The sequence below is a fragment of the Mustela putorius genome, unplaced genomic scaffold (genome assembly GCF_011764305.1).
Source record: "Mustela putorius furo isolate JIRA1106 unplaced genomic scaffold, ASM1176430v1.1 tig00003853_pilon_pilon_pilon, whole genome shotgun sequence".
Lineage (NCBI taxonomy): Eukaryota > Metazoa > Chordata > Mammalia > Carnivora > Mustelidae > Mustela > Mustela putorius.
The window spans coordinates 73019912-73041571 of NW_025422005.1; the positions used below are offsets into that span (position 1 = coordinate 73019912).

General features: G+C 40.5%; 1 long non-coding RNA gene across 1 annotated transcript; it reads left to right on the forward strand.

Annotated features, from left to right (window-relative positions):
• Positions 1-19755: 19755 nt before the first annotated feature.
• Positions 19756-21281, forward strand: LOC101677187. The gene is made up of 2 exons (XR_199424.3): positions 19756-19864; positions 21164-21281. It is a non-coding gene; the product is annotated as an uncharacterized LOC101677187 (long non-coding RNA).
• The last annotated feature ends 379 nt before the right edge of the window (positions 21282-21660 follow it).

The window sequence follows — 21660 nt, forward strand, 5'->3', positions numbered from 1 at the left end:
ACCTGATGTATTATTTTAGGTTTCTTACATGGTGGCTTAGAGGCTTGTCTTTGGGAACCCTCTAGGACCTCCCTTTGCAAAGTCCGGTCTACAGCCTCAAGGTCTTGGGGACCATTGTGAGAAATACAGAGGCTCAGGCCCTTCTCCAAACCCACTGATCAGCTCTAGAGGTTAAGAACACCCCCAAGTGAGCTACACGCACAATAAAGTTTGAGAAGGACGTTAGGAGGAGGGAACTCTCTTGCCTGGCGATGGGTTTGAGGAGACATCCTGATCATTTCTGGGTGCAGAACACCTTTCTAGGATTGGATTCAGTTGACCCAGCGCTGAATGGGTCCAGATGGATGCTCTGTTTCTCTTGCACTGTTCTAATGAGAAAGGGTTAATAAGTCCTTCAGCAGCTGGAGTGATTTTGCAATCAAGGACCAACATAAAAAGACAGCAGGCCAGGCACCAAGGCCAGCCTGCCAGAGCTGTTGGATTAGAGCTCCTAAGACAGCCTGCGAGAAAGTACTAGTCGTTCCTTCTGACTTTATTAAACTTTTGTGTGGTGGCAAAGTTTGTTTGAACTTCACTAAATCCCCCAAATAAAAGACTAGCTTGGACCATCTGGTTCTCAAGGATGAAATAATTTAATTCAGGACAAGCAATTATCAATAATTGTTTTGGGATAGTTAAGAATGGAAACTTAGTCCCACCTGCTGTTCTCTCCTGAAAGTATTTTTTTTTCACTAAACCTTTTGAGTGGAAAGTTGAACTAGGAAAATTGGTTTTATTTTTAACATCTTGCTTTGGGTATCTCTGATCCTATCTCATTTAATGCTAGTATAACTTTTTCTTCAAAATTCAATATTTGCTCTCTTTGAACAAATATACACACCTCTATCTCTCTCTCTCTTTTTTTTAAACTTCGCTTTCATTATTATCTACATTTCTACTGTCTTTTTATTTGTTCTTCTTTCTTTCTGAGTTTCAGCTCAGATGATATTTTGGGGTTCTCTTCGTCCTATTTAATCCTTCTCCCAAAGCATTTCCCCATTTTCCTTTCCCATTAGTCCTTTTAGCAGAGATAGAACTGAAGAAGAAAAGAAAACAACCCAAACATTTATTGAAATGTCCCAAAGTACTCTTCTATTGCAGTATGTCCTGATGCAGTTTAAAATAATTCTGTACCTATACTCAAGCCACCCAATTTGGGGGTTGCTTTCTCAAGCCTGTCCTCTGTTAGGGCTTCCTATGGCTATGAGTGATAACTGATGGCAGCCATGGGACTTTGGGGCTCTGTATCCAGAGTTCCCCGATGATCTCAGGAACAAGTTTCTAATTCTGTCAAGTGCCTCATTTTTCTGACCTGAAAAGTGAAGCAAGTACCATCTCTTCATCCTCAGGAAAGGGAGAGGGCCAAGGGAGCCTCCTAGCCTGTGAGAGCCCATCCCCGAACCCAACACTTGTCATATTGAATGTCATGTTGCCCTCATGGTCTCTCTATTCCTGTCTCATTGCCTCATTCCCTCATGGAACCAGGTGCTTCTGCAAAAAGGACCCTTCATAACTCCCCAAACATACCAGACTCTTCCATCCTCTCCTGTTTGCCTGTGCTCTTCCTTCTGTGCAATACACTTTCCCCTTCTCTGCACTAGTCATCCTTCAAGATTTCCTATCAACCTCACCTTCTTTGGGCAGCCTTCCTGGTTTCCCCAGGTCACATTCACTGCCCTTTCCTTTGAATCCCCAGTATTCACAATACATTCCTTCACTGACGAATCCATACCCACATTGTGTATTTGCCTACATGGTGGTTTGCTTTTTCAAATGTATTTCTCTGTCTTCCCAATGGAACATGGGATTTTTGGATGTGACTAATTCATGTCTGTGTTTTTAGGGTCTGGTTTAGAAATGATTATGGAATCAATGAATGCATGGCCTTCTAGATGAAACTGCACTTGATTGTTTTAAAGAGTGTTTGGATAGAGCTCTTTGCTTGCAAGCAACAGGAACAAACTTGAGCTTGATTCTTCAAAAAAGGAGAGATTTTGTTGTAAGAGTCTGGGATGTCTCATGGAACCCAAGGGTCGGAATGCAGCCAGACTCTAGGACCAGAATGGAACTAGAGACTTAAAAGAAATCAGGAATCTCTTCATTTCTCATTTTGGCTGTTTATTCATCTGCTCCTTCTCCTCCTTCTCTCTCTCTTCCTCCTCCCTCCACCCACTCCTCCCTGTGGGTTTCTGTGTTTCTCAGATCACATGAAGAGACACTATGTTGTATGTCCAGGCATCCATAGAGTCTGATAAAAGTTCCCTTGATTTAACCATCTTCAGTAGAGAATCTGATTGGCTCAGCTGGGGTCAAATGTCCTCTTCTAGACCAATCATCTCTAGCCAGGGTGAATAGCAGAAAGTCCCAGAGGATGGGGCAAGAACAGACTCCTCCAAATGTGGGATGATAATTACATAATCAGAGAGTATTTTTAAATTGCAAACTGGAAATAAGCTTAAATGGTCAAATTATAGGTGTTAAACCCTGTTTTTAAGAAATTATTTATTTATTTATTCATTGGAGAGAGCATGAATGGAGTGGGGTTGGGGTGGGGTAAGGGACCTGGGATCATGACTTGAGTCAAAGGCAGACACTTAACTGACTGAGCCACCCAGGCGCCCCTATTAAGCTCTATTTTTAAATGACTTTTTAACCACATGCCACAATAGATTTTAATAAAACACATGCCTCTAAAATTAATTTTCATAGTCTTTTGGGGTCCTTATAATTTTAATGTGGCTCTTTGTGTTGCTATTTGATAATCACCTCTTAATATTTCTCTAGAAAAATATGAAGTGATATGCCACTTACGGCATATGTTGCTTGGTAGTTTTTAAGAAGTGTGTAACTGCGGGTATCTGATATTCCTAGAGCTTTTTCTTTTCTTGCTTAAAGATCCATGCAAAGCCTTCAGTCAAGTCAGGTTCGGTGGGAGATATTAGTTGTGATGGAATAAAATGCAAAGTCTTTATTGACACACTGAATTTCAATGTTTGTTTCTAAAGGGGAAATATATATCTTTGTCAACAAATTATGTTTTGATTTTCTTCCCAAATCTGTTATTCTATGGGCTTCCACAAAGTGTAATCTGTCTAAAAGGTGGCTGTCTTAATCTTTATTCTCTGGAGGTTGGGGGAATAAGGATAGATCACCAATTGCAGATAGGATATCACAAAGCTTCTGACTCTGGGACATCAGATAGCAGTGTGCTAGAACTGGGTTGGATGATCTCTCAGCTAGTGACAATTACAGTTTCAACAAGAGAAGGCCTGTAATTAAAAGGGAGGAGGGAATTGTAGGTAATAGAAAAGTCATGTATAGAAAATGGGTAATGGGAATTCTGCAGAGGGAAAACAATATGGAAGGATGAATTGTTTTGCAACAGTACATGGACTGGCTCACAGACTAGGAAGAGAAGGTGCAAGAAGACCCATTGGAAGCCTGTCAAAATCATCCCACATCTAATCCACCATTACATCCTGTTGGTTCAGCTTATCCAATGCCTCAAGGATATGCTGATTTCGCTCAATCTCTACTACCACTCCAGCTCCGCTGGTCTTCTCTCACCTGGACACTGAAATAGCTTCCTAACCAGTCCGTTTGCCTCCACAGAATGATCTTTGCAATATTAAAATTTTACAGACCTTATTGGAGTGGATTTGGTCTATCTCTCTAGCAAAACTTTGAATCACGTTGCCCCTCCCTCTCCTAGTTTTCCCTGCAGTGGTCTTCTCTGAGTCTTTTAAATGGGCCATGCTGCCTTCTAACCCAGGGCCTTTGCGTATGCTGTTCATTGTGTCTGGCAAACTCTTCTCGCCATACTTCATCCTTTGGGACTCACTCAACAGTCACTTCCTCGGGGAAGCATTCACTGATTTCTCTAATTTAGGCCAAATCTTGTTATAATATGTTTTCAGATCCTAAATGCATCTTGTTTCCATGGTTTTAATCTAACGTTCATTTCCATGATTATCTAACTCACGTCTGCCTCCCTTACTGGACTATGAACTCCACGAGGGAAGAAATGTATGTTTTTATGCTCACCATTGTATTATTCTCAGTGAGTATTTGAGTAAAGAAATGATTAAATGAACCAGGGTCTGAACAGTGATACAGCACAAGGAATGGGAACCACAGGACACGGCACACAGCTTCAGGAAGAGAAGCAGCACTGTGCATTGAGAGGAACATGGTTTTGGTGTCAGAAAACCAAGGTTTGAGTCCTGACTTTTCTACCAATTGGCATAAGTTATTTTGGGCCATTTCCTTAGCTGTTTTTAGTCTCTACTTCCTAACTTTAAAATGGGAAACAATACCACCTGTCCCCAGAGGGTAGTGAAGAACGGATGAGAAATGTACACAAAAGTGCTTTATTAAATAGAAAGCACCTTATGAAGGTATCAATTTTATAGCCGGAAATGACCTTAGAGAGAATCCTTCCAGCTTTGGCTGTAAGGATAAGGAAAAAGAGACCAAAAGAAGTTACATGACTTTTTCAAAATCAGTTCTCTGCTGAGTAAAAATACTAATAGTGGTAATGCTTTTGATATTGACACTTTTTGGGGATGTATCATGTACTAACCAAGACATCAGCATGTTTCTCTCTTACCTTATCTTTGCAACAACCTACCAAGCAAAGATTATTTTTACTTTAAATTAAGGAAACTTGCTAAAGAATCAGAGAAGCATACAGTTGGGATGAGAATTTAGTGGTCTTGGCTTGCCAAGTAGCAATGGATTGTTTGATTATTTCATTGCAGGGAGGTGAGGGAAGAGTCAGACACATCTCCACAGTTTTGAACTTGAGCTGGTCACTGTTAATCAGAGTTAGATGAGGAACTCAAAGTAGAAGGAATGAGTTGCATTGTTGTGAAGATAAGACTGTGATTTTTTAAAAAGGTTTTATTTATTTGAGAAAGAGACAATGAGAGAGAGCATGAGCGAGGAGAAGGTCAGAGGGAGAAGCAGACTCCCTGTGGAGCTGGGAGCCCGATGCGGGACTTGATCTGGGAACTCCAGGATCATGACCTGAGCTGAAGGCAGTCGTCCAACCAACTGAGCCACCCAGGCGTCCCAAGACTGTGATATTTTAATAGGACTAATTTTTGATGAAATTACTGAGGTTTCCAGAGGAAGAAACAAAAGCCTTGAGAATCTCTTAAGCGACATTTCTCGTTCTTGTGACGGTTTTATTTCCACTTAGGGAAGAGAAGAAATGCTTATTATTGTGAAGTTCTTATACCAAGACATTCTAAAATGTGAAAGTTATCATTTTGTTGCCATTTTCAGTATAAAATGCAAGTAAGTTTTGATTGTGAGTTAAGCAAAGAACAGGATGTTATTTCAGCCCCCACTTTTTTTTTTTTTTTAAGATTTTATTTATTTATCAGAGAGCAAGAGGGAGAGAGCCATCACAGGCAGACAGAATGGCAGGCAGAGGCAGAGGGAGAAGCAGGCTCCTGCTGAGCAAGGAGCCCGATGTGGGACTCGATCCCAGGATGCTGGGATCATGACCTGAGCCGAAGGCAGCTGCTTAACCAACTGAGCCACCCAGGCGTCCCTCAGCCCCCACTTTTTATCACAATACTACAATTATTGTCGCTAGGCTCCTTGGAGTTCAGGAAGGTGTGCTCCATCCCTCTCCTCTTTCTATTCCCTACTTCCTTTTTCCTTCCATTCCTTCTTTCTGTATCTTACCCAGCAAGATCTTATTCACCAAACTATGTGCAAGGTCACTGTAAGAAGTAGCCAAGAACATTTCACTCATATGGTGGTTGCTTGGCAGCAGGTGTTCTCAAGAATTAGTAGCCTGGGAGTTTAGTCACCCAACAATAATTTATTGAGCGAACTTACTTTTTTCTTTACTGAAGTATAATTGACATACAGTATCCTATTAGTCTCGGGTATATATCATAGTAAGCTGGTATTTTTACTTATTTATTTATTTTAAAAGATTGTATTTGTTTATTTTTAGAGAGAGTGCATGAGGGGGTAGGGGGGCGTCGAAAGGAAACCAAGAGTTGGATGCTTAACTGACTGAGCCACCCAGGTGCCCTGTGAATCGGTATTTTTACATAATACAAAATGATCCCCATGGTAACTCTAGTTATCATTTGTCACCATACAAAATTAAATAATATTGGCTATATTTCCTATGCTGTATATTATATCCCCATAATTATTTATTTTATAACTAGAAGTTTGTATCTCTCTGTCCCTTTTACCTATTTTACTTGCCTCCTGACCCCTCCCCTCTCTGGTAGCCAACAATTTGTTTCCTTTTATCTATGTGTGTTTCTGTTTTGTTCCTTCATTTGTTTTGTTTTGTTTTGTTTTTTTAGATTCCACATATCAGTAATATCATACAATATTTGTGTTTCTCTGTCTGACTTATTTCACATATCAATACTTTCTAGGTCCACCCTTGTTGTTGCAAATGGCAAGAGCTCATTTTTTTTAATGGCTGAGCAATATTCCAATATATTGGAATAGCTAAATGAATAAAGATGAGCTAAATAAATAAAGATCTATCTATTATATAGATATCTATCTATCTATCTATCTATCTATCTCACATCTTTATTCATTTAGCTATTGATGGACACTTGGGTTCATTCCATATCTGCTATTGTAGATAATGCCTCAGTGAAAATAAGAGTACATATTCTCTTTGAATTGGTATTTTTGCTTTCTTTGAATAAATACCCAAAAGTAGGATTGCTAGATTCTATGGTAGCTCTATTTTTAATTTTTTGAGGAAACTCCATACTGTTTTCCACTGTGGCTGCACTAGCTTGCCTTCCCACCAACAGTGCACACGTGTTCCTTTTTTTTTTTTTTAACATGCTTGCCACCTCTTGTTGCTCCTTGTATTTTTTTTTTTTCCCTAACTAATCAATTCATTTATTTTTCTTGTGCTTTTGACTTTAGCCATTCTGACAGGTGTGAGGAGATATGTCACTGTGGTTTTGATTTGGATTTCCCTGATGATGAGTGATGTTGAGCATCTTTCCATGTGCCTATTACCAATCTGTATGTCTTCTTTGGAGAAATATCTCTTAAGTCATCTGCCCATTTTTAAATCAGGTTGTGTGTTTTTCTGATAATAATTTGTGTAAGTTCCTTATATATTTTGGGTATTTGCCCCTTATCAGATATATGATTTCTAAATATCTTCTCCCATCCCGTAGGTTGTCTTTTTGTTTTCTTGATGGATTCCTTCAAGATATAAAACCTATTTAGTTTTATGTAGTCCCATATGTTTATTTTGCCTTTTGTAGCCCTTGTCTGGGGAGACTGGTCCACCCAAAAGACTGACAAGACCAATGCCAAAGAGCTTCCTGACTATGTTTTCTTTTAGGAGTTTTGTTTTCAAGTCTTATATCCAAGCCTTTAATCCATAATGAATTAATGTTTGTATATGGGATAAGATAGTGGTCCGGTTTCATTTTTTTGTGTGTGGTTGTCCAATTTTCTCAGAACCCTTTACTGAAGACCGTGTCTTTTCCCTGTTGTATATTCTTCTCCCCTTCGTCATAAGTAATTGACCAGGTAAGTGTGGGTTTATTCCCAGGCTCTCTATTCTGTTCCATTGATCCATCTGTCTGTTTTTGTGCCAGTGCCATCCTGTTTTGATTATCAAAGTTTGGTATTCAGTTTGAAATCAGGGCGATGATACCTCCAGCTTTGTCCTTCTTTCTCAAGATTGCTTTGGTTATTTAGGGTCTTTTTTGCTTTTTTGCTAAAATTTGCTACAAATTTTAGGATTTTTTCTTCAAGTTGTATGAAAAATGCTATTGGTACTTTGATAGGAAATGCACTGAATACATAGACTGTTTGGGTAGTATGGACATTTTAATAATATTAATTCTTTCAATCACTGATCATAGAATATCTTTTCATATTTTGGTGTCATCTTCAATTTCTTCCATTAGTGTCTTGCGATTTTCAGAGTTCATGCCTTTTGCCTACTTTGTTAAATTTATTCCTAGGTGTTTTCTTCTTTTCGATGCAATTGTAAATGGGATGTTTTCTTAATTCCTCTTTCTGATAGCTCGTTATTAGTGTATAGCAAGATGACTGATTTTTGTATGTTAGTTTTGTATCCTGTGACTTTACTGAATTCATCTACTGGTTCTAACTGAATTCTCAAAATGGCTTTAATCATGACTCCCATTATGACTCTACATTGACAACTTTAGTAACTTTCTCAGTCCGTGAGGAAACGGAGGTATGGAAATATTAAGCAATTTACCTAAGATGGCTCAGTTGACAAGTGGTGGAGGAGAGAGAGCTGAACCCTGGCGACGTGACTCCTGGGCCCAGGCTTGTAATAACACTCCATGCTTCCCCGGAGTACAAACCACATCCCTGACCCTTGAGATTTTACTCGTTCTTTTTCAGAGAGAATCTGAGGTATACAGGAGAGATGGGGAGGCCAAATCTTGTTGGAATAAAGCTACTCCTAACCTAGCTCTAGTTTTTGAAGTGACTGTCATTCTAAGCAGCTCTCCCTACCCAGGCTTTGAGATGGTCTGTCACGAGCCACCTGTACCTCTGACCCGGAAATGGGCACGTTCATTGTTCACCCAGTCCTTGATTGAGGAGAATAATGTGCAGGGGTGGGTGTTGGGTGGCTTCCACCTGCCAGATTCTCTGGTTATATTTATAGTCATGTTTGTGCATTAATATTTTATACTTAGGTAAATTGCATGCATTGCATTTAAGGCCAGGTTTGCCTTGTTTAAAAACATCCAAATTGGGATTAAGTATTCAAACTGTAATCTCTTTAGTGGGCGTCTGTCCACTGGATTTGTATGACATAAAGAGGGTTATTGAAATACTGTAACTTTAATATTTTTTATCCTCTATACAGAAATCACTCTTAAGTGAATTTAGAAACGAGGAGAGGCATTGGACAGATACCAAAGAACAAAGGAGCTCTTATTATTTTTCAGGCCAGTTATAGCAGAGCCCGCATCTGTGGAAGCTTCGCCATCCAGTTTCTTCCTCATAAGCAGTAATATGCTATGCTCCTCGGTGCCGCAGAGTAAATTCCCTGGGGGCTTCTAATTTCTCCCCTCTCCCTGTTTGTAATGGTGTTGTTCTAAGTTGATACGGTTTCCCTTACTCTTTACCCTGGAGCTGCGAGAGAATTTGGTTTTGTTCAAATCTGGAATATTTCTAGGAAGGCGGCCAGGGGTAGAGTGGGCTGGGGGTTAGGATGAGTGACTTGAAATCTACACATTTGTATTAATTGAAGAGAGAGCAGCCCTAGTTAGTATTCCACAAATATTGAATATGAATAATCAGATAAGACACTTACTAGTATAAAGAAACCAATAAATTTTATTTTTGCGGTACATTAAAATAAAATTCAGATAAAAATTTAAAATCATAGCATATCCAGAATAACCATTTGATAGCTATATATAAATCTATTTTAGAGATGTGCAAGCACAAATTATGGAATGCCAGAGCAAGTTGATTTAGGCTGCTTTTTCTCTAATATAAATAATGCAGAGTGCCGCAAATATTCAAGTACACTTAACTGAACATAATTAAAATATTGGAATATATTTTAAAAATAAATAATTAAGGAGTTAGAAGTATCTGCAATACTAATTCAAAGTGATAGTCATATGGTGATTATATTAGGCAGTTTACCCAGTACTTTTGCTTTAAAGTGCAATAATAAAATTTGCATTTAATAAAAATTATGATTCTGTAATATTTGAGGATATGGGCACATTCTATTTCCAGTACAAAACACAACCCTTGTCTCTCTGATCCATCAACAGATGGACTGAGAACAGACATTTTCAGCTCAGCTGAGCAGCTCGTCTGCTGAGACACTGCATACACCCATCCTCACGTTCCTAAATGCCGTGTCAGGGGTTTTCTTCGCCTGTCGCCTCCCCACCAGCAACTTCTGGAGTGTCAGCTCCTTGAGGGTAGCGACCTATGCATCTTTGTACACTTGGTGCTGAGTGAAAGGCTGGTTTGCATACGTATTTAATAAATACGGTTTAATTAATGTATCAAAGAACGAATGTATCTATCCTTGCTGCCTGTCCTCAGCACAGTAGTAGGCCAGACATGGCTCCTTTAGGGATTTGCTTCTGCCCGCCCCTCCCCCGCCCCCACTTGCTAATCTGGGATGTTCATCTCTCAGATATAAGCAGAACTCACTTTACCTTCTTCCTGTCTTTGTTCAAATGTCACTTTCTCTGAGGCCTCCTCTGACTTCTTTGTTTTGCGTAAAACTCCACCTACCCCCACCCCAGGCCAGTCTCTAGCTTCTTTTGTATCTCCATCTGAAATAGTACATCATTTACTTGTTTATTTTGTGCAGGATCCTTTTGCTTTCATTAAAAACTGTAAGCTCTGTGGAGGTCAGGATTTTGTGTTTTATTCACCGCTGTATCCCCAGCCCACAGAAGAGTGTTTGACTCATAGTGGACGATCATACTAATTTGTTGTGTGAATGAATAAGTGAGTGTGTTGGAGATGGACCAAAGGATTGTCCTGAAGATATAAGGCGAATGTGTGTGATTGTAGGATGCGTTCAGTGTTTCGGGGCCCACAGAATAGGATCAGACCCATTTGCCTGCTTTTCCGCCTCACCTGCCATTGATGGTTCCTCAGGTGGAGATGGAGACTAGACATTTTCATTTACTGAAAATGATTGCCCAATTGGTTCTACAATCTTCTCTGGAGATCTGCGTCTGCTCGGAAGACTTGGGCCAGATGGCTAACACTTTACTCATCAATCCAGGCCAGAATGGGTTCTTAGCCTTAGATTAGGGTACTGTTCCTCTCTCAGCTATTATTCATCATTGTCCTTGTCTGTGTCCGTCCCCACCTTCCAACTCCTTTACCGCCCTGAGTCCTCAGCACAGCACTAACCCCATCCCACACCTGACCAGTCCAGGAGCACCAAGGCTGGTCTCATATTCTGGGTCTGCCGCTCCTGTGTGACCTTGCACAGTATGGTAGATTAAAGATGGTTGCAAATGCCCTATCATCCTCTTCTTTGAGAGGTGATGCTGTATCTAGGCTGGTTTTGTGACTGACTTTGACCAATAGAAGATGGCAGATGTGATCGTGTGCCATGGCTGAGCCTAGCCTTTAAGAAAACTGGCAGCTTCCGCATCCTCTTCTTTGAAGAGTTGTGCTATCATGTAAGAAGTCTGGCTTTCCCTCTGGAGAGATCACGCAAAGGGAGTCAGGCCCTAAAATTACTCGGCAAGAGGGAGACATGGTCTTCCCAGCATCTTGCTGCCCCTGTCCTTGTGGCCATTTCCAGCAAGGCACTGGTCATGGAAGGGAGACATTTGGATGTTCCAGCCCTATCTGCCATTTGAGACCCAAGTGAGACCATCAGAACAACTGTCTAGCTGAGCCCTAGTCAGCCCACAAAATTGTGAGAAATAATAAATTCTTGCTTTAAGCCATTAAATGTTAGGGTCTTCTGTGACACTATAATAGATAATTGAAATAGGTAGGATATAAAGCATCTTTGAGCCTTTCTTTTCTTTTCTTTTTTTTTTTAAAGATTTTATTTATTCATTTGACAGACATCACAAATAGTCAGAGAGGCAGGCAGAGAGAGAGAGGAGGAAGCAGGCTCCCTGCTGAGCAGAGAGCCCAATGTGGGGCTCGATTCCAGGACCCTGAGTCCATGACCTGAGCCGAAGGCAGAGGTTTTAACCCACTGAGCCACCCAGGTGCCCCTGAGCCTTTATTTTCTTACCTGGAAAATGGAACCCATAATCTCTGCTCCTGGGGCTGCTGGGAGGCTCTATGTGAAGTACCTCATGTGATGCCTGGGAGATGTAATTACCCAGTAAATGTCAGTCTCCTTCCCTGGCCAGGTCCTTCAGTTCCGGGCATGGACCTCCAATTTCATCAGTCACCAAACTTTCCCTCTCCCTGTCCAACCCATTTCCTTTTACAATTTATTTTAGAGAAGACAACCTGAGAAGCTCATTCCAGAGGCTGTGGACACCAGGCTCAGTTGTTCAGGCTTCAGGGCTATCTGCGTTTAGAAGGCGCCTCCAGTAAAGCACAAATCTCCTTCCTGAGGATTGAAATTTCAGTTTCAGCGATGGAGGAGGAGCGCTGGACTATGAGAAGAGAACTCTGGGGGGAAAGAACATGTCTTCTTAGAGCTTCTTGGCTTTCTTGTTTGTAAGCCCTTAGCCTTACTCAAGACTCAGCCATGTTCAAGCCGAGGGAAGCTTACCCTTCCTTCCACCCTGCACTCATGTCAGCTTTGCTATTAGGTATCTCAGCTGCTCCTATTGTCCCCTTAGCTTTAAACCCTGCATAGTCTGTTTCATTTTGCCAAGTGGTGTAGAACTGCAAAGGAAGGCAGAGTCCATTTCACAGTGACCCCTCGAGTATTCCACTAGGGAATTGGTTAAAAAATGACCCACCCAGCCCTGACTGATTAGTTTATTTTTAGTTTATTATTAGTAAATGCATTTACTTTTTGATAAATCTTATCTATTCAGCCACTGCAGACTTTTTCTTTGTTTGTTCAGAGAGACCAGTTCTGTTTTAGAGAATATATGTACTACCTTTCCATTTTTACTACCATTTTTACTATGAATCCTTTATAATAATAATAAGGAAAACTTTCTCTCACTCAAAAAAGAGAAAAAAGTTCCCTTGGTAAGGATCTAGATTTATTTTCAAGTTAAGTTAATTCTACTCAAATTTGATATGAGTGTGAATGGGATAGAATAGACTATTTCCAACGTTGATCCTTTCTTTTGTTGTTGTGGGGGGTATGCCTAACATAGGGACATGAAATTCCCAGAAAATGCCATAAACTTAGTGAAATTTTTTCAGTCAAAAAATTTAATGGGACAAATGGTAATGATTGTGGTAAGCAGGAATGGTGAAAGGGTAATAAACCAAGAATACAATTAAACACATTAAATAAAACAACAAATTGCCAAAGGTTTGGGTAATGTACCAACTGCATAATTGGTCAATGAATAATTATAAACTGCTTAAGTCTAAAAATGGGTTTTCACTCCAGCATACAATAAAGGGGTGTCATAGATACTTTGTCTGAGGTCACTTTAAATTATAGAAAAGTGGTCTGTTTTTTTAAATCATTGTTGAGATCAAGCTATTAGACTGAGAAAGGGGATGGTTTGGCTGTTCCCTTTCAAATTTTGGTGAATTTAATTTATAATGGTTTGGAGATGCATGGCTGGTGCAGGTTGGTGGTTTTCTCATTGACTTCACTGTCATCCAGTAATTTGATGCTGTAGCCTTTTCATTTCCTTGCCTTGAGCCCTGGAAAAATCCTTTCCTTCCCTCTGAGAGATGGCGAAGGAGTGTGATGGAGTAAGGGAACCGGGCTTTAAGTCTTGGACAAGTCTCTTAATTTCTCAGAACCCCCATCTGGTCCTCTGCAACGTAGGGATAATAATCTTGTCCCTATATATCCCACAACAGGAATGCAACACCCTTCAGATGGGGCAGTGTCACCAGGAGAACTGTCCTGTGGCTGGTGATTGTCCCAGTCACTACATTAATATGGAAGGGTGGTAGACATAAATTGGCTACAGAAAGGGATCTGGGCCATCTAAATGCTTTCACTCTGCCACATAGCCCACTGAGAGCAGGCTGCCCAGGCAGTGATGAGTTTTCCTAATAGCCCAAGTGAATAATTCCAGTTTGATGGATGGGATAATCTTTGTCAAAACACTATTTCAAAAGAGATATTTTTTTTTGGTCTCCATGGACTGTGAAGGACACATATTCAAAGCTTTTAAACTAGTTAATTTAAATTAGAAAAGTAATACAAACACATGTAAAGAATAGTAAAAAGTGGAGTAATATAATACAAGTCACTCTTAGGTAATCGCTGTTAAAAGTTTCTGTCTTTAACCCATATCACAGCCACCGTTATAACTTTAAATGGTGTACTTCCTATTGATTGATGACTGTGGGTGCCATCTATTGACTCCTTGACATGGAACATGAAGTATTTAGGGCAATTGCAACATTACTCATTTCCTCTCCTCCACTTCATTCTCAGATTTTGTTAGTTATATTTGGTTATTACAAAGAATATCTTTGTAATTTTAATTAATATGTATTTATACCTCAACCTCTTGATTTATTGAAATTAGACTTCTATTTATTAGCTGTTATGAAAAATTAGATTAGTTTACTTATAGCCTCTCGAAGCTCTTCTTTTTTCTCCCAATTTTAATTAATTATGTCATTTTCACTTTGTTAAATTTATATTTGCATTTTGTTTTGTGATTATAATGTGTTCTGCACTTAGTTTGTAATTTGATTAAAAAATTAAAAACCAACAAAAATAGTCCTATGACTGTGCAAATATTATTCACTGCAATCCAAGAAGTCTGTGGCTGGACCTAAAGAGAAATGAACCAGCTCTGGGTCCCCAGCCTGTTTCACTCAAAAGAATTTTATGAGTGTCTTAAGGTCAAATGGATTCTTTCAAAGCGTCTTTTTAGCTTTATTCATCTCTTCTAGGTCAATTGCACTCTTTCTTTTATCTCTTGGAGCCTTCTATTTTGACTCTTTTTTGTTTGTTTTTCTTGAGTAGTTATTTTTCATGTAGAATTCATGGTGACAAACTTGTGGCCTCTCCATTTCTGCAAATCTTTATTTTGTCCCCATTCTACATTTGTAGTTTGCTTGGTGATGGAACTCTAGGTTTGAAATAATTTTTCTTTGAACTTTGAAGGTATCACTGCCTTTGAAGTCATTTACTTTCTAGCATCAAATGTTTTTGATGAGAAATATCATGTCAATCTAATCTTTATTCTGTTGTGAGTAGTTCATTTTTTTCTCTCTTGAAATCTAATATTTTTTTCTCGATCCTTGGAATTCTGAAATTTCCTTAGGATGTATCTTAAAATGGGTTTTTCTTTTTTTCATTCAACTGCTCAGCATTTAGTAGGTCGTTTGAATCTAAGGACTCGTGTTTTTTCTTCATTTTGGAAAACCTATCTTGTATTATGTCTTTGGTTATTTCTTCCCTCTGTAGTCTCTGTCTAATGCTTCTAGAATTCCCATTAGCCAGTTACTGATCTCTTAAATTTCTTCCCTTTCCTCATACTTTCTATATTGTCTTTTTGTGCCATATTTTGAGAGATTTTCTGGAGTTTGCCAGATCCTCATTTATCATCTATAACACATTCAGTTAGACAGATTACCCACTGAATTTCTGGTTCAGACATTATGTGTTTCTTTTTCAAGAATTCTTATTTTGTTCTCTGAGCACTTTAAGAAAAACAGCACCTTGCTTTTGATTATTGGATCCATTGTCCTCTTGAAGTTATTCTGAAAGTAATTGAATTTTTATACAAAGTGATCTTCTATTTTCTGCATAATTGCTATTCCCCGAGAGGTAAATTGCTCCCTCTCTCTTTTTTATAATTTTCTTAAATATTTAATAATCCTTAGAATGTGTCTCCATATATACATTCTCAGAAGTCCATGAGTCCTTTAAGACAATTTTCTAATTTGGTTTTCATTTGAATGATAATCTTTTAAAATATCAATTGCTGACTCTGGAATATCTAGTGTGGCAGGCAAAGTCAGAACCCACATTTGCACTTTTTTTTTTTTAAACAGATTTTATTTATTTATTTGTCAGAGAGAGAGAAAGAGCATAAGCAGGGGGGAGCAGCAGCCAAAGGGGGAAGAAGACTCCCCATTGAGCAAGGACCCTGATGTGGAACTTGATCCCAGAACCCTGGGTCATGACCTGAGTCAAAGGCAGACACTTAACTGACTGAGCCACCCAGGTTTCCCTGAACTTGTGTTTATACTATGACACCCATGTCTTGTGTTGCCCAAATGACATCAGAGCCCTCTGCACAGATGATGATTCGCAGAGGCGGACCAGTCTGGGGAGGACTGACTTCATGCCTGGTTCCTGGGCTCTGGTTTGAGAAACATGGCTTCAGTGTATTCCGCTCATGGATAAGATGACTATATAATTTATTACTCAAACCGAGTAATGACTGAGACATTTGGCAAACTTGGCTGTCTGTCCCTAGCCATCGTGGGCAGTGGAGGAATGGCTGCCCAGCCACTGGATGACGAGGTCCTGTAACTGGTGACACTCACAGATGTGGCTGTGAACTTCACCCAGGAGGAGCAGCAGCAGTTGGACCTGGCTCTGAGGGGCCCCAGTGAGGATGCGATGCTGTAGAACATCTGGAACCGGGACTCTCTGGATCTCTCAGGACTGCGAGCAGGGCAAGCTAAGGACCTTGTATCCAGCCATTTCCTGATTTGTGGATCACATCATACCTGAATGAGAATAAAACCTACGTTTTAAAACAATCTCCAGACGAGGCTTCGCTTTCAGCTGGGGTCTGCAGAAAATCCCACACTGGTCATCATACGCTCTCAGTTTCTTCCCCTTGACCCTGCCCCTGGCTGCTCTCTCCCTCAAATCTGGGTCTTTTCCCTCCCCACTTCCTCTGAGACTTGACATTCATGCCTCCTGTTCTCTTCCATGGGTCTGAAGTTCTGTTTTCTAATTCACCTCCCTCACCTTGTAAATCAAACAAACCTTTCCCTACAACAAACAAACAAACATCCACCAATGAGGAAAACTGCTGATTAATAACTATGTGGGAATTATAACCTAAACTGGAACATGCTGGGCAACCTGGGATGACTGGTCATCCTACTCAAGGCAGAGCAGGTTTGCTTTTCAGTTTTTTTCCCTGGCAGCTGTTACAGAAGTTCGGAATTGTCTCTGGCTCTGCTCTGCTTCTACCTCAGTGCCCAGCCCCAATAAAGGACCCTGCTCTAGGCAGATCACTCCCCTTCTCTAGGGAACAATTCTCTTGGCTTCCCCCAGAAGGCAAAAGCTATTAATTGTTAGCTGATCTGCAAGCACAGGGTGTGGGGAGTGCTTTGCCTCATTGGTTCAGCTGTTCCAAATGTAGTTCTTTTAATTAATTGCTCTTATGATTTCTCACTCTCCACCCGCCACCTCCCCCTCCCCCTCCAGCTCTGCATGTGTTGTCTCTGAACTTGGAACTTGTCCAGGACTTTCTTGCAGTTTTCTTCACTTTTCATTTCTCTGCCACCCTAGTCCCATGTGCTGTCTTCCATGAATTCCTCCATTTCTAGCTCATTGATGCAGCATTCCACTCTTCCTGAACGGGGTTGGTTTCATTATTTCAAAACCTTTCTTTTCTGTCATTTCCCTAGGTTCTTAGGAGGAAGGGGAGGCTGATACCGTGCTCAGGACGCCATCATGAACCAGAGCTCCCTGTTCAAGAGCTTGATGCTTTTGAATTTGAATCTGAATATGGATTCATATCTTCTCTCCTGGGTATAAAGCCACCTCAAAGTAAATCATGAAATAACACTGAAAGATCCATTTAGGAGACTACTGCCTTTTCTCTTCTGTCCTCTCCTTTCCTAAATAAACCTAGAACCCAATGCTCTATGAAGGAAGCCATTCTCAGGAGAGAAATTTCTTAACTGAAACTCTGCTCTAGTCCACTGTCTTCATAGCTCATGCCTATCCTGAATTACACAGGGAAGAGTGAAGTGGTTTAAAATAGAGGACTGTTTCTTCTAATGTTCTTTGGACGAGTGAGAAAACCATCAGAAATTTAAAAAAAAATTAAATATATGTTGAAAAACTGCTGCAGTCTTGGGCTAAGTGGTGTAAGGAATGCAAACAAATAGAAGATTCCTTTTTTCAATATACTGTTTACCCAGCAAGATAGAAAAGATATGCAGGAAAAGTTAGGGGCAACAAAGAGGAGGTCACATGTCCATACTTAAGTGTCAAAGCTGAGGCGTGTGCCAGGGTCCTGATTTCATAGGGCAGGCACTGTCTGTAGGCCTGGGGTGCTCACAGAAGGCAGCTCAGAACTGTCAAACATACAGTAGCCTCCCCTTAACTGGGGGTTCACTTCCCACGGTTTCAGTTAGCCAAGGCCAACCACTGTCCGCAAACCGATGACCCTCCTTAGGTCACCAGTAGCCTGATGCTGTGTCACATGCCTATGCCATCCCTTTCACTTCATCTCATCATGTGGGCATTTAATCATCTCATGTCATCGCAAGAAGTGTGAGTACATTACATAAGATACTTTGAGACCATATTCACAAATTTTTTATACAGTATATTGTATAATTGTTCTATTTTATTTTTAGCTAGTGTTGTTCATCTCTTATGGTGCCTAAATCATCAATTAACTTCCATCCGAGGTATGTATGTATAGGAAAAAAACAGTGCATATCGGGTTTGGTAGCATCTGTGGTTTCAGGCATCCACTGGGAGTCTTGGTATGTATCTCCCTGGCAGATAAGGGGGCTACCGTACTCTGACTTCTGAAGAAAGAATAGGAGTTAGACTGATGGAGAAGAGAGGCTAAGAGGAGGGAGGTCGTAGTTGCAGTGTTTGGTGGATGGGTAGGCGAGGTAAGCACAGAATGTCCATGTTGTATCAGGGAGGAAAAGGTCTGTTAGCTACGGGGATAGAATCTTGCGAAAGTTCTAGAATATCAGCTAAGGTATTTGAATTTTGTGCAGTCCAAGATTTTGAGGAGGAGTACATGATTAAGGTTGTGCTTGAGAAGGCTACAATGTGCTTAGGATGTGTGTATGAATTATAGTTGTGAAACATGGGGAGAGAATAATGTGAAGACCAGACAGAAATATAGCCAATAGCTAATTATATCGATGGTATTAATAAAAAAAAAAAAAGTTAACATTTTAGGAGTGCCTGACTGGCCCAGTTGGTGGATCATGTGATTTTTTTGATCTCAGGGTTGTGAATTTGAACCCTACATGGGTATAGAGATTACTTAAAAATAAAATATCTTTAGAAGTTACCATTTTAGGTTATAATGTTAGCAGAGATTTTGGAGAGTAAAATAGATGACAATATCAGCAATTATTTAACAGCAAGTTTTACTTACTGGTAAGGCAAAAATTTTAATGAATTTAGGAATTAAACTTTAAAGTTTATCCCAAAATTCCTTGTGAGTATTCTAAGACTAAAAATATGGCCTTTAAAAAAAAATCATATCCAGTAGGGATTCTAAAGGAACTTATTTTTCAAAAATGTGTGTGTGTGTGTGCACGTGTGTGTGTGTGCACATGCACGCACACACGCACATGTGCTTGACCAAAATTATTTAGTGATTCGCCATTGGGTATGATCCCGCAATTGCTATATTATGGCATTTAATATATCTTCAGGCTTTTGGTAGATGACAGAAAAATGGGTAAGACCCACATTTTAAAATAGATTATAAAAGCCTGTGTGTTTACCTTAATTATAGAACCTATAAGGAGATAAAAGAACTTCAGCATTATAAATGGAGTTCTTTTGGAAGCAATGAATCAATCAAGATGGTTGTTCTGTCTCTGAAAGTCAAGGTCTCTTCAGATCTAGGTTTGTATAATTAGGTTTGTAAAAACTCCAGATGGGTAGTTTAGTTTCTGCTTTCTCTTTGTGAGTTTTTTTTGTTCCAGTCACTGTGGGGATTACGTAGAGATAAAGACAAGGTTCTTCTCCTTGAAAAGTTTGCCATCTAGCAGGGATATATAACACATATTATAATCACTAAATGGAATTATTCTTTCATGGTATGCATATGCTTAACAGGATGGTCAAATAAAGCAATTCACTTACTAGCTCTCTTTATTCCCATCTGATGAGAAGTGAAGAGGTCTTCTTGATTTTCCTGAAGCTTCTCCCCAGCTATCTTCTTCCGTGATAACATGCTGCTCTGGATATTTGTACAGTCACAGTATTGAATGAGTCTGGTATAAGAAGGTAGGTGGCTGACCTTCAGTTCATATCCTACTAGCTCTAAGCTAAGCTTGGAGTCCTTCTTTGGACACTTTGTGAATTTGTTGAGCAGCCAACATAGAGCCCCCAAGAACCCATTTGCAACTACTGATGCATTGGCTGAGAGAGCAAAGCAGCAGCCAATGGCCACCATATGCAGAGCTAAGCTTTTTGAAATGACACTGTGTTTCCTTATCCAGAACTCAAGGTATTGGGCACTCAGAACATTCATTCATTCATGCATTTATCAAATACTGTTGAGTATGTCCACATGCCAGATACCAAGGATGGCTAGTTGTTAAGGCACAATAACATCCTAAGGGAGCTTTTAATAGATTGAGGAGACAGACAGATGCTATGTTGTGACATATATCATCTTGGTCTATCCAATATCCCTCCCTTCCTTTTATCCTGGCAACACTCTTCTCCTTCCCGTGGGGGAAGTTCTCTTTTCCAGTTCCAAGGGCTGTATGGGGAGCACCAATCAGAGCTGTTCTTCTCCACCCTATGACACCATAGGAAGCTGGGAGGCAGGTGATATGTGCCTGTGGCCATAGTGATCATTCAGGGAATAAACATGTAAACCCAAGTCAGGCCAATGGGAGTAATCCCCTGGGGTTTTACATGTGGCTGCCAGGAGAAAGCAGCTCTGCTTCCTCTGAGGTCATTGGGATGATGTAAACCCAATAGCCTCCACAGTCAGGCTCTCCTTCACTCCACTCACCCCCCCATCTTCTGTTGCATAGAGGATGAGGCCCACACAGGGTGAAGCAGAGCCAGTAGATAGAGAAAAAGAGAAAGAACATAAGGAGAGGCCCAGAGAGCATGTAAACTGACCATATACTTTGGGTCTAGCTCTACCCGGCCATTGCAGTTATCCAGGATGATAAATTCCCTTTTCCCCTGCCTAGTTTGAGTTGGCTTTCCATTATATATACCCTGAGTCCTAAGTCCCATGCAACATGACAACCTGACTGGAGTTAACACAGCTGTTGGGTGAGCCAGCCCTCATCTGGTCTTGTAGGATGAGGGATGACTTTCTAGAAGCAGAGACATCTGAGGTGAGGCCATGATTTTCCAGGAAAAATGGAGCTGGAGGAAGGGACAGCATGGGTGGTTGGGAGTTCCAGGCAGAGGGAACATCTCATATAAGTACCTGGAAATAAGAGGAAAAATGGCTCATTTGGGGAATTACAAGGACTCTGGTATGCCTGGGAGAGAGTGTACAGACAGCAAAAATGGCTAAATGGTACTGGAACCATCACTGAAACACTGACCTCCTAGGTCCTCCTGGAGCAGAGGTAGAAGAGAAAGATGGTCTCTGCAGTCAAGGAGCCTATCCTCTCATCAGCGATGTTGGACGCAAATACCCACAAAGTTAAACCAAAATGTATGGCCCTGGTAAGCTGTTCCAAATCAGTGACGGTAAGGCAGACAGGAAGTGCATGAGATTCTGAGAAATGTCACTGGGGATTTCAGACACCAGGAAGCACGAGAACTTGGCCTGGAAGAAAAGGCCAAGTGTGAGTGGATGGACAGAAGGCCCGCGCAGGGGATCCGGGAGGAGACAACTGAGTGGTTCAGTGGGCTGAGTTCGGGAATAGTGGAAGACCCGTTGGCGAAGGGCTTGAATGTTTATTGACTTTAGATTTTGTTCTGAAAGTCTATTCGTGGGAGCTGCAAATAGTTGTTGGGTGTAGGGAGGGGTGAGGCCGTAAACAAGCCATGTGGAGGACTAATTTGGACGGAGACGAGCTGCAGCGAGAAGGCCAGAGGGTTCT